Genomic DNA, 14,170 nt, shown 5'->3' with positions numbered 1-14,170 from the left:
CATGAAAGTCGACACCGCGATGCAAACTTTACACTTCCAATTAGATGAAATACTTAACGTCATGATATTAGGCAAACAAGGAATAATTAGTCCACAAATACTTGACCCCAATGAATTCATAGAAAATTACGCCAAGGCAATAGGTAGCCAGATGTACAACACCGCGATTTCTGCCAAAACCGAACATTTTCAATTCATACTCGACATCAGTGATCTTAAAATCTTCACAATAGATGACAAAATATTTTTCAAAATCATAGTACCCTTAGTCTCTAACACAGAATGGAACATATTACAAGTATATCCTATCCCGAGTAAAAGAAATGGAGTATTTTTGGCTCCAGTAGTCGAACATCAGATATATTTAACTTCAGGTCTTTCATTTATAAACGTTGATATCGAGTATTTCAACAAACTTTGTAAGAATCGAGCCGGAACCACTATATGCAAACAAACACTACCAATCCATGACAGAAATTCAAAAACCGATTGTCGCAGCGAAATAATAAATTTCAAACCACACATTGAACATTGTCAAATAACTGTACTTAAGATTGAAGACATTAGCTTTATACCGCTCAAAACTAGCAACTGTTACATTGCGATACCAGCAAATCCGATAGAAATAGACACAATTTGCCAAACGAAACATACCTTACAAAAACTTGACAAGCCTTCCATCATAAGAGCTAACACTTCTTGCGATATATTGTACAAAGACGAACACATGCGTATAGGCGAAACAAAAAACGAAGTCATATACGAAATCAAAACAAAAACCCTAGCGCTCAAAACAAACGATAGTTTCACTCATCTATTAGATAAACTCGAGCGAGCACCGAAAATAATAGATAATTTACAAGGCTATAAAACAACGATCGATAAAATAGGCGACGAGATAGAAACTCTTAATTTCGAACACAGAACTAAAAATATACAGTATTGGGGACTAACCACGCTCCAGATATTAGGGTACATAGCGTTAGGCATACTAGGTATATATGGATTAAACAAAATAGGGGTATTCAAATGCATCAGGAAATGTATACCGAACAAATTATGTATCAATTTATTTTGCTGCCGAAATGAAACTGTAATCAACAGCCACAATGCGACAGCCCCACCAGTACCACTCACCCTGGGCTCAACACCCAACATCTATATTCCAACCAACACATACCACTCAGATGAAGAGGAGGAATCAGCTGTAATTTTCAAGCCACGTCAAGTCCGATTCCACAAAAGTCTTCTGAAGAAAACTTGAGGGATCAAGTTCAATCTAAGAAGGGGGGAATGTCACAGACGAAATTGTCGATATCTGACGAATATTGGTACTGACTCGATCGCGTCTTTTAACTTAATTGGTTGGGGGCTACCGTCTGTCGGTATTGTCACCTAGGGAATTATCGGCGGTGATACGGGTGTCTCGATTTCCTTTTTTGTCTTGAGTGAACGCATGTCGTCTTTTAATTCATTGATTTTTGTACTCATGTCGGCTATTACTCGTAAATTCGCATCGCATTCGCATCTCGCGTCTCCCCTATCTTCCCGTAGTTGGGACAAAGACTGTTTGTCTGTTTGAAGGACTTTAGTTAACTAAACCTTAAGATTTATAACGGGCCCTCGGGCTAGCCGAACATGTACTGCGGAGACGCATCGACATCTGGCAATCATCTTACTCGAAGAATAGGGTCTGCGTGTGGCGAGCCACGGGACAGAAACCGTTGGAATGTTTACTGTCGCGTGTCGCCACGAATATTTCTTTTAAGGAGAGCTATAGAATTACTCCATACCTTTGTTAAACAAAGCGTTCATCCCGTAACCGCGGCTACGTTCGGCGACTGACTGTCGCCTCGAGCCCAAGCTCATTATCACAACTCTCGAACAATTACAATTGGACTGGGTGACTGCAATTATTTAATTACAGCTATGGTAGATTCTGAATTACAATGTTACGGGATTTTCCCAAAATTCCAAAGGGAACGCTCCGGTGTTCTTTCATCTCCGACATATTAATAAGGAACCATTTGGCTGAATAACGAAAAAACATATAAAGAGTTCTTTAGATTATGTGACGCGGTCAAAATCAAATTTCAGGAGTTGAATTGAAAAACATTTTGTCCCTATGAATTCACAACCTCCCAAAGCTTCGAAATCCACACATATTTCTTCCTTCAGATGATTCTGTGATTACATTAGGGTTGTGAAGACATATTTTAAGTGAAACTAATTGTTTTAACTCGTAATTATTGTTAAAATAAGAATATTTAATGACAATTAATTGTTATTAAAAAATGTATAGGTTTCACTAATTGCTATTAATTTTTACTAACTAAAAATATATTTTTAGCATAAGAATATTTAATAACAAATAATTTTTAATAATTTTTATTGGGTAAAAATTAACTCTTAAAATAAAAGTATTTAATAAAAATTAATAGTTACTAATTCGGCTGCAGTGGTCGGATCGCAAAACAGCTTCCAAGCCAGTCAAATGCGTGTGTCACGTCGAAGACAGAAGAAATCATGAAACCAATAGATCGCTGGTGATCTCCTCTCCTCGCGTCGTAGTAAATATATTCGTACGTTTCACGAATAACGTGAAGGAATTGAACTTCGTATAAGATGATGGAAATTTTATTGTATAAATCCAACGGAGTGACGGTTCAAAGTGTTACAGAATAATTAACAGAATAATGTGTTGAGCGCTAATGTAGGAGGGTTTTTATATGGAGGTTTTAGTCCCTTTGGAGGGGTTATCGTCCGATGTATATCAGAGGCGGCTATTCAGTTGCTGTTTTGTTATTATTTCGATAGCTGTGGCATGCAGGATGTTTCGTCTACTTTATTACTGTTTCTGAGCGGATGACAGGTGCATCAGACGCAATGCAATACTTGAAACTTGCTTGTTGAAAAATAGAAGCAGTGCTGTCCATGATATTAACGCTGTGGTATATGTGTCAACACAAACATGGCATACATATATTGGAACTAGTGCGGCTATGGATATCGCCCATGTGATTCGAGTTTTAACAAACGTAGCCGCGTATGGCGCGGGGGTACCGGAAGAAATCCGTCCTTAATTAAAGCCTTAATTAAAGCTTACCGTCACACCGACGAATATTTTTTCCTCGATTCTGAAGTTTCATAAGGCTGCTTTTTAAAATATTGTAACAAACTAAAAAGAAAGCACTGTTTGCAAAAATTTTATCATTTCTTTAATTTTTGTAGTAATAACTCTTAAATTCATAATAAAACTAATAGATGATATAATATAGACGCAATGGGAAGGTTATCAATTCTTCACCGGTAGTGTGTATTTTACAAAACAATGAGTATAAGTATTTTCTTACACCATTAGAATATGTAATACCACCAGAAAACGGCGGTATAATATACATACATATATACGTACATAGGCAGTTCGAATGAAAATAGAAAAACGTTTGAGAGGCGTTCCCTACATACTAAACAAGATAATAGTCAATATTGATACTTAAAAATAGCAGAAAATATTCTAAGGCTCGATAAAGTTTTTGAACTAATGCATGATCCATTTTTTAATGTCACTCGTACTTTATTCATACAAATTGTTATGTATTCTATGGCTTCTTTCAATATATATATAGTTTCATTGTTTTATACGTACGACAATAAATATGTCAACCCTATAATTCATTATTATAAAAGTATATCAGATTTGCCGGCGAATCTGTGTTTAATATTTTTTTTACTATTAGATGATTCAATATTAGATACGTTAATATTACCCGAATATTTACACATTACATTTTCAAATATTATATCGCTTCCGTTCTTGTTCCAGTAAGGTTTTGTCACGTTATCGGAAGAAGGAAACATTACAAATAAAAGAGACCAAAAAATTTCTTTGGAAATCGTTTCATAAGTAAACAGATTAGGGATATATGTGTTTCCAGGACGAGATTTATTAATTCATTCGTACTATAGTTAACGATAATATCGTTAAGATATTAAAAATTTATTTCTGATTTAGTGTGCGAGATTTACTTTAATTCTATTTCTCCATTTTCATTCATTCACAATCAATCTTTACAACTTTGCCTTCACAAAGGCTTGAGAGAACTATATTCATCAAATTATTTCTTGACGTCCATATCCATCACATGAGATTTTGATAAAGTTTTTCTTAAGATATGTCACTGAAAAGCATCCGTAAAAAAGATTTAAAAAATTTTTCACCTGCTCTACATAAACTTCAGCTTGTTATAACTTGCAGATCTATTAGGCTAATCCTTCTTTCCAATTTTTTTTATGTGTTTGTTAGATAAATAAGCCTGCTGGAAGAATCTGGCAAATAAAATGAAATAGCTGAGGTACATCAGCATAGCAAGTTTGATGTTCAAAGGCGTAACGTGACATTCAACTTGGGCACTGTGTACATAGTAGTAAGCTGATGCAGTTAAAATGCAACCCACAACCATTTGTGATAGCTGTAGCGTAGTAACAAACATGGCGACCCATTTTGGTATATTGAACCGCATTGCTTTCAGAGCATAATAGGAGTACATCCAGGCATGAACGAAAGAGTTTACCAAGCCAAACCACTTGCCATTTCCTGTGGCCTCTGCATAAGAGAACCAGGTATAGAGAAGGACTGTTACGTGATGGTACCAATGTAGAAAAATCAACGGTTGCTTTCGTAACACAATGAAGGCTGTGTCGCCAAATTCTACTAGCTTCGATAGGGCAAAGGTCCACGACCAAAAACCGAAAACTGGATCTTGAGTAAGATGGCTGGAAAGAATATAATTACATTTCTATTATAATATAATATTTTGGAAATATTGTTATATGTTATGAACATGATATATAAATTGAAGTTACATAGTGTGTTTCTTAATATCTGTCTGATGTTGTGTATTTTTCATATTACAAACAATTTACTTTTATGTTGGAAGTGGCTGAATTTATTTCAAGTATAGTACAATAATAACAAATGCAGTTATTTTTGTTATAATATCAAAAATAAAAATTTCCATTTCTCCATATTTTATACATTTCTTTGAAGTTTCTCAATTTTCCAGAGCATCGAGCAACATTTTGCAATAAAAGTTAACAAAAAGACGCGAATTTCCAGTATTAAAGAAAATTTACAGATAAAATTAAATTATAGATTAAAACTGTTTAGCTGAATTCCTTGCTTGTAGACAATTGCTACGTTTAAACTATCTTTCTAAACGTAATAATTTCCGGGATATTCCGTAAAATATGTTTTCAGTCTCAATTTTGCAGGATATTTTTGCTCCTTCGACATGGATTTTCCCGTGTAAAGATAATATGTGTCAAATATATTACGAATCCCCTGTTAGATACGTATGCTATCGCAAGGCGGATTGAGCATGTACAGATACTTTTAGCATAAAATCAAATTCTGTATGCATTTACATTTAAAACGTTTCGGGCTAATATTATTAAAAAGAACAGTTTTTAAGGTAAATGAAGTTTTATTATCTATTATTCAACACACATCCCTTCCTTGTCATATTTTTCTGAATTGCTTCTACAGTATTGAGTTGATGTAATGACCCACTTGAGAGGCTCGAATTGCTTGACTGACTATTCCCTCTTATGTTTTTCCGGAGGAAAGCTTGGCGTGGGTGTGCCCTTTGAACGAAGAACGCAGATTCGTTGTTCACACTTTTCGTCAAGGAAGTGAGGGTAACCATCCGCGATGCCGATTGGTTATGAGCCATGCTAATGAAAAAGGATATGAGGTAGTCTCCCACCAACGTGGATCGGGGGGTGACTTCGTTCCTGGGGAAAACCAGTCCTTTTCGATAAACATGTGTTCGGTATTCCCATTCGGTGACTACACGCTTTCTCCGTGATTTCTAAGAGCCTAATAAACTCAAGGACTTTTCCGAAACCCGAAAATAAACTGAAAATACTTCTAGACAAACAGTTTGACTGGCAAACATGTGGAAACAATGAAGCCAAAGTTGACGGTTTATGGTGGGTCCTTGAGTTTATTGAGGGCCGCTGGCTGCCAGGTAGCGTCGGCTGGAGTACAGCTGTTCCATGCGACGTAACAGCGTGGGAAGCTAGTAGCGCTGTGTCGTCAGCAAATGTTGCTATTGTTATCTCTGTAGATGTTGGTAAATCGGCAGTGTAGATGGAGAACAGCAGGCGTCCGAGGACACTACCTCGGAGTATGCTAGATTCCATTGGGAACGTTGTGGAAGTGACGTCTAAGTATTTAACCATGAGTTGCCTATTGGTTAGGTAGGACTTTAAGATGGAGTAGTAAGTGTGTGGTAGGACTTTTTTAAGTTTGTATAGTAGTACTTCGTGTCATACTTTGTCGAATGCCTGTTGAATGTTTAGGAATATCGCTGAGCAATATTTTTTTCTTTTCAAGGGATTGGTTGATAATGTGTGTTATGCGATGGATTTGCTCTACTGTTGAATGCTGTTTCCGAAAACCGAATTGATGATCTGGGAGTATTTTCAAATCCCCCAAGAGTGGAAGGAGTCTATTCGTTAGCATTTTCTCGAATAGTTTTGACAGGATAGGTAAAAGACTAATTGGGCGATAGGAGCAGAGTTTCATACATTGGTTTTCGAGTTTAGGGATGAGAGTAATCAGTGAAATTTTCCAGGCCTTAGGAAAGTATTCAAGGCGAAGAATTGCGTTAAAAATCGATGTGACGAGTGCAATCCCTTTTATGAGAAGTTCATTGATTGCTCTATTGCCAATTAGGTCATGCCCCGCTGCTTTCTTGGGGTTTAGGCGACTGATTGTTTCTATAGTCTCTGCAGAGGAGAAGGGTTCGATAGGAGGGGACATTTGGAAGGGGGTGTGCAGGTATTCAGTAATGTCTGCGGCAGCTTTGGAGGAATGGGGTTTAAATACTTTAGACAAGTATTTAGCAAACAGGTTGGCTTTACCTATAGGGCTACACGCCCATCCACCTTGCGGATAGCGGATTGATGGGATTATTTGCGGGGAGCGCGTGAGTTTCCTGGAAGCCCTCCATAGTGAGTAGTTGGAGTCAGCTGTGGGGGACAAATTGGCGAGATATTTATGAAAACAGTCGTTTTTATAATTTTTGATGATTGTGATTGGCTTTCTAGTTGCGTTGTTTAGTTTGCGTTTGTTATCCGGTGTTCTATGGGACTACCATACTCTTCTTAGTCTACGCTTTTCTGCTATTTTTTTAAATATGTAATGGGGATATTCACGTTTGCTGATAGAAGTCTTAGTAGGTGTGGAGGAGCGGATTGCGTTTATTATGCTCGTGTTTAAGTATTTCGTGACTGCTTCGATATCTTCATTAGTTTTTAGTGAAATTAAGGCTGAAGTTGAGTCATTAAAGACTTCTCTAAAGAGCTGCCAGTTGGTGAGTTGGTTATGAATAAAGCCATTAGGTGTATTCTCGATACTTGTTAAACTGACTGTTGCTATCACGGGCGAATGGTCAGAAGAGAGATCAGCCGAGGAGTTGATTTGGACATATTTTGGCGAGATATTTTTAGTTATGAAGAAGTCAAGTAAGTCAGGTATTTTGTTAGTGTCAGTGGGCCAGTGTGTGGGTTCATATGTGGTGAAGTAGTTGAGATTGTTGGTGATTATGCTGTTTAAGAGATTTTTGCCTCTTACTGTGACCTCTGCCCCATTGGATAAGTTTGGCGTTATAGTCTCCTCCAGCTATGAATCTATTGCCCAGAGTGTCAAGAAAGTTATCAAAATCTTCTTTGGCGATGGAGTGTCTGGGAGGGCAGTATACTGCTGAAGTGGTGATTGTACCATGGTAGTCTTCTATTGCTACGTTTGTTGCTTGGAGGTAGTCTTTCTGGAATGATGGAAGTTCGTAGTGCTTAATGCTGGATTTGATAATGATTCCGGTGCCGCCGTGGGCCTTTCCGCTGGGATGTTGGGTATGGTAGAAGTTATAACCATTTATTTTCAGATAGTTTTTGTCGGTGAAGTGGGTTTCAGATACGAGCATTACGTCGACTTGCTGTTGCTTTAGGAAGAGTTCTAGTTCGAATTTGTATTGAGCTAGTCCCTTGGCATTCCAAAGAGCTATGCGTCTTGATTTTATTTTGCGTCGGGGCGTATTAATTTATCCATGGTGAGTGTTAATACTGATAGCCAATTATTTATTTGTTCAGATTGTTTTTCTATTAACTTTTCAACTCTAATGTCACGTTGATTCGGGATTATTTCACATTCCGCACGTAAGGTGAGAGATTCGTATTCCAATTATGATCATTATTACAAAATTTATTAGAAACTGACAAAGTAACGATACAGAATGTTATAACAGAACAGAATAGAATGTCGAGTACTGACTTGGGAGGTTTTTTTATATCAAGGGGTTGGCTCCTGTGGAGGGGTTATCGTTGGATGCCGGTCACATAGGGATCCTGTTACTGCTTAGTTACTGTTTCGATGGCTAAGGTATGTGAGATATGATTATCCTATTGCTGCATTCCCGGGGCCACTGTGACACTAGAGACGTTGTCTGTGTTTTATGAATTGGAGACATTATTTTGAGAATGGTCCCTGTGGTTATTTGGATTATTTTGATTTCCTTGTACTGTTTGGGAGTAGTATAGGAGATTGAAGTAGTAGTGAATTTCGGAAGACTGGGTATTTGATTGGTTGTCTCTTTGGCTCTAAGCTTGGGATACTTATTTATACATAAGGTTTTGTAGGCTGAGCGGCCTTTGTAGTTAGCAGAATGGTCACCTTGACAGTGGATGCACTTCGTTGGGGTTTCCGGTGATTTAGTGCACTGGTCAGTGGGGTGTGTACCTGCACATTTAACGCAGTGGATTTATATGCAATCGCTTCCTCTGCAATGTCTGCATTTTTCAAAGCTTTTGTTCATGCAATATCTCTAGTGTTTTGTTCTCGTGTTTTCGTTCTAGTTATCCTAGTTGAACAAGTTTTGAAGTGTCCGTGCCTGTGTAACGTCAATTCACATCAGAGACCAGGCCACACACCACGGACAGGATGGCACCCAGATGTCTGCATATCCTTGGCACGCACCCTCAATAGTCTTAAGTGCCCACCAGGGGCCTTGGCATTTTTATAGTTAAGGTCCTTCGGACCAAGCGAGTATTTCCTGTCTTAAATTTCCCTTTACGTTTATTGTCTACCACGTGTTAGCTTAGAAAGTTGGTTTTCTCCACATCTGGTATGTTCCGTTGGCAACTTTCTCGCGAGGGCGGCTAAAACCATTCCTGGTCCACCAACCGTCCTATTATCCAATCGGAGCCGGTGTCTACTGCCCTCACTTCCTTAACCAAAATTGTCATCAACAAATCCGATAGTCCCGTGTCCTTAGACACACCCACCCCTAGCTTTCCTCAGACACAGTATCGTCAGTAAAACTTCACTTATTCTGTATCCTTAGAATAGTCAACATATCTATATCGGTCTCTACCCTTATAAGTCGCGTACTTAATATATTGTTGTAACTAAGTCTTACATAACGTGGTTGGAGTGAATTGTGATTTATGCTAATTCAGTGCATGTTACATTGTGATTGGTGAATTCACAATAAAGGTTGATTAAAACAAAGTTAATTGTTGTGTTACGACTCAACTATATTTTATTTCCACCAACCAACCCTAAAAATTACGTGACACCTGCCTGTTCAAATGGATCGAATAGAGCATTCTCTCTTCCTCCGAAGATGGTTGTATTTCATCTTCACTCAATATGTTGCGTCGTGCAACACTCTACCTGGACCCGGCCATACACCGCGGGCCAGACAGGCCCCAGATGTCCGCTCATTCTTACGGCGTACCCTCAATAACCTTAAGCACCCGTCATAAATCCCACTAATTTGCTTGTTAAGGTCCTTCAGACCCAACAAACATCTGTTTTCTGAATCATTTCTAAAGATTATTATCTACCACGGCTTGACAAGGGAAAGTTGGGTTTTCCCACGTACGATGCTTCCTAATAACAACTTTCTATCGAGAGCAGCTAAGACCCTTCCTAGTCCACCAACCTTCGTTTAACCAATTAACAACAAATCCGATGGTCCCGTGCGCTAGACACACGCATCCTTAGCTTTCCTCCGCTACAGCATCGTCACCGAACATCACTGATTCTTCAACCTTCAAACATACAACATCCTTCGACCGGGTCTACACCCGAAGATCAGTCAGTCACTTATCTTATACATACGCACCAGCGTAACTATCTTCTTTACAAAGTTGTTGGAATAAACTGTCATTCACACCTTGTTACATATTCAATACCAGTATCATATTCAATTCACACCAGTATCATATTCAATTAACCACCTCTATTATCCTAATCGAAATAGGGGATCGATCATTTCGTGGCGTCGATTATCTAATCGTGACGGGAATTTACGACTCCCGTTGGCGTGCTTCCTCGCGATCGCGTCTCTCCGCGATCGAAACACAATGTCATAGATCTGTTTTGCCGCTTTTTAATTTCTTGTTTCTGAATATTTGCTTGAAACTTTTTCACTTCAGGGAATGACTCATCTTCTTCTTTTAGCTGATGCATCTTCGTGTTTTCACTCTGTGAAAAAGTTCTCTTTCTATTAGTATTTCTTGTTGTCATTGAACACTTTTCTGGCTGTATTGCATCTTCTCTTATAGAAAGATGATCCTGTAAATGTGTCTGTGAAGTACCCGCGATCTTCCTTGAAATTGTTTCGCTTAAAACACTTTTCTCATTTACTATGTTTTGTAGGGCTTTGTGTTATTTCTTCTTCTGAGCTACTTCTAGCACTTTTCCTTTTTTTTTAGATCGGTTTTCACGTTTCCTCTAAAAATGTAGGATATATTTAATTACGTTATAATAGAATTTATATGCACAATGTACATACATTAAGCGATTAGATTTCAACATATTAATTAACCGATATCAAGCATTATTAGGCACTATATATAAAGGTTAGTATTGATCAGTAACATGAGATTCGGGGTAAGATTAAAGATATTAAATTTCATCATAATATGATACAAACATTTACATTACTGTCATCGTCACGAAGTAATGGCCTTCGTAATTTTGCAACAAGTGACATTGACTGTTGTTTTTTAATATTAATTGCAGCTTTCCTTCAACCCTCTCTTTTTGCTCGGCTCTTCAAAACTTTCGGCGTAGTTGAAGTTGAAGGGCCAGGTTGTGGTGTTTGAGCAAGGTATCTCCAAAATGGTCGTTAACAGATTTTTTAACACCCAAGCAACGTATATTCAATATATCTTTGGTAATTAGTGCTTTAATCCGATTCTTTGATGTAGTACCGATATTCCTACAACCGATAAATCTACAAATAAATTCTTTATAAGTGTAGTATCGTGGAAAGAAGGGCCTGTGGTGGCACTCGATAGTTAAATAGCACCACTCGACACTAACTAGTGTCGGACGACGAAGTGGTTAGCGCCTTAGGTTACGAACGTAGGAGTCCGATTTTTCTTCCACGGTACAAAAAATGAGGAAAAGAGCGGCCATACCCAACAGCGTCCTCTACAGCGCTGAGCACAGCTCAACGATACTACATAAGTATTTAATATATACATTAAACTATACTTTTTAATAATACATACCATAATTTAATATTGTGGTTGAAATTATGACATATGTAACAATTAATACAAACACTTAACTTAGAAGTATATGTAAATTATTTTTCAAAAAAAATATTTATATGAAACAATAATAAAATAATGAAGTAACGTTGAGAATAAAATCTAGTTTAATTACAAATATATACACTGTTAACAATACCGTTCTTATCAATTTTATTAAATTTACAGTGAAGCTTACAATTACACTAATGTCAATGAATATTAACGTATATGTTTATTATTACACCAAATAAAAGTGAAAGTACTCTAATGAAAAATACAATATACTTTAATGGAAATAAAACAAGTAAATAGCGAAGCATTAATTAATATTATTATACAGTACTATATTATATTATTATAATATTTATTAATATTTACTTACCTTTTACGTTTGTAAAAATTGTAAATATCAACTTTTATAACAGAGATAAAACAAGTCACAGAAATTCGTGTCTTTCGATGGCAAAATGCGTTAAAGGAAGGGAAACGATAATCTCCGTTTCGCGTCACAAGCGGGACTATGCCAGTTTTGCTCCTTGAAAGTACATGTAGCGGTACATGAGCTAGAGGACAATTCAAATTATGTTGTTTTTTTGCCTCGGAGTATCAATATCGTTAGGACATACATAATGTAGCAATAAATAAACTCCGGACAAAACTATGTTGCCGCTACGTGCAACTGTCGAACGAAGACGAATTTGAATTTTCCGATTCTCCTCCGACCAGTTTATACTGTACCAGTTTAAACGGACGCAATCGTAAAGAGTTATCGATCATGTAGTGGATCGTGTGAGGATCAATAATTTAGAGAATACGAGAAATTGCTGCTGCAACGCCTCAAATATATTTAGAATAAATAAAATAAATACGAATAAATATAAATACCGTCGAGAGACGCTCGTACAAATGTATTCGCGAAGCTAGGGTATGGTCGCTTGCGAAAAACTCGATAACTATAACTCGGATGTCTCGGATAATAACTCGTAGATATTGATCGATAATTCGTAGGTACTCGGTATATACAAACTCGCGATCACGTCCGTTTATTTATACTGGGGGAGGGGGGGGGGGAGTCGGAAAATTTGAATTTATCTTAGATCGACGATTGCCCATAACGGTGACTTTGTTTTGTCCGGAGTTTACCTATCGATATGTTTCGTGCGTCAAGGCGATGTCCGTATTCCGAGGCACAACAACATGAGTCGCTCTCGATCCGCCACGTCCTATGACTCTACCGACTATCTACCGAGTATTGATCAGTTACTAACGAGTTATGAGCGAGCGGTTATACACTGTCTTAGCGAATCCGTTAATACGAGCGTCTTTGCGAACATTATCTGTTCTTATTTATTTAATCATTTTAAAATATACTTGACGGTTTCTACAACGGGCAATCTCGTCTAATAAATCTCTCGATTAACCATCCTCTACACACAAGTCCCTTAATACATAACGACTTTTCAGTTCAATTGGGATCATTGCGTTTAACGCCATCTATTCGCCCGGGCGCGCCATTTTTCTCTAGAATATAAATTGTACCGCATGCTTGAATATGTACCGCATGCTTGAAATAGCCAGCCATGTTGATATGGAAGAGGAGGCGAAAGTGGAGCATATTGTAGAAGGAATAGTAGATGAAGAAAACAATAAGTCTACTACATCCATTAAAGAATTGAGGAAGAGATTAATCATGTACGAGGAACAGAATTATCGCAGAGCAAAATTGATTGTGAAGCTAGCCAAAATTGAAAGGAGCAGGATGCCCAGTCAATCTGGAGATATGAAGAAGACGAGATGTTACAATTGCGGCGACGAAGAATATGAGTGTGCAGAGTGCCCGAATAGGTCGAGAGGACCCAAGTGCTTTAAGTGTAGAGAGTACGGACACATCGTATCGAAATGCGACAACCTGAGCGAGTCCCATAAAGTTGTTTCTAGCACGTGGCAATCGTTGCAGACGAAGCGTGGTAAAGACTTTAAGATCGGAAATTTCGAATTGAGCGCGCTAATAGATACCGGTAGCGAACTAACTTTAATGAGAGCGAATCAGTATGTGAAAATTGGTATCGGGTCCGGAAGAAATTGTACACTCGAAGAATTTTCGACGAATATTGTGATAGATGATGAGTCGTACGTTGTAACGATACATGTAGTTTCAGATACCTTGATGCAACACTCGTTCATAATTGGCACATACTTCCTGAATACCGTCGAATTAAACATAAAGGACGGAAATGCTTCTATTCGTAAAGTAGAGAAAAAAGATTGTAATAGACACCCGGAGGTGTTTAAAGTAGATATAGAAATGCGGCAAGACAAAGTAATTGATCAGTCTTAATCCGACTTTGCAAATCCGATCGTAGTTGAAAAAAGGAACGGATCTCTTCATGTTCCTATCGAGGAGAATAGTAGAGAATGTACGGCAGTTGTAGTTACCATGAGTCCTTATCTCGAGGACACCGTCGTCATGAAACAAAAATTTGTTAGATAAACCGGTTTTTTTGTGTGAAGAGGGAAAAATGCTATTACGCGTACCCAGAGAGATCCGCGTCTCTGG

At 37.8% G+C, this 14,170-nt stretch overlaps 1 pseudogene; it reads right to left on the bottom strand.

The window, feature by feature from the left end:
- Positions 1–3,927: 3,927 nt before the first annotated feature.
- Positions 3,928–11,066, bottom strand: LOC117162899 (very long chain fatty acid elongase 6 pseudogene; annotated as a pseudogene).
- Positions 11,067–14,170: the final 3,104 nt, after the last annotated feature.

This window comes from Bombus vancouverensis, chromosome 15, assembly GCF_051014615.1.
Source record: "Bombus vancouverensis nearcticus chromosome 15, iyBomVanc1_principal, whole genome shotgun sequence".
Classification (NCBI taxonomy): domain Eukaryota; kingdom Metazoa; phylum Arthropoda; class Insecta; order Hymenoptera; family Apidae; genus Bombus; species Bombus vancouverensis.
Note: the sequence above shows the minus strand (reverse complement) of the source record. Positions and strands in the feature narration are given on the sequence as shown.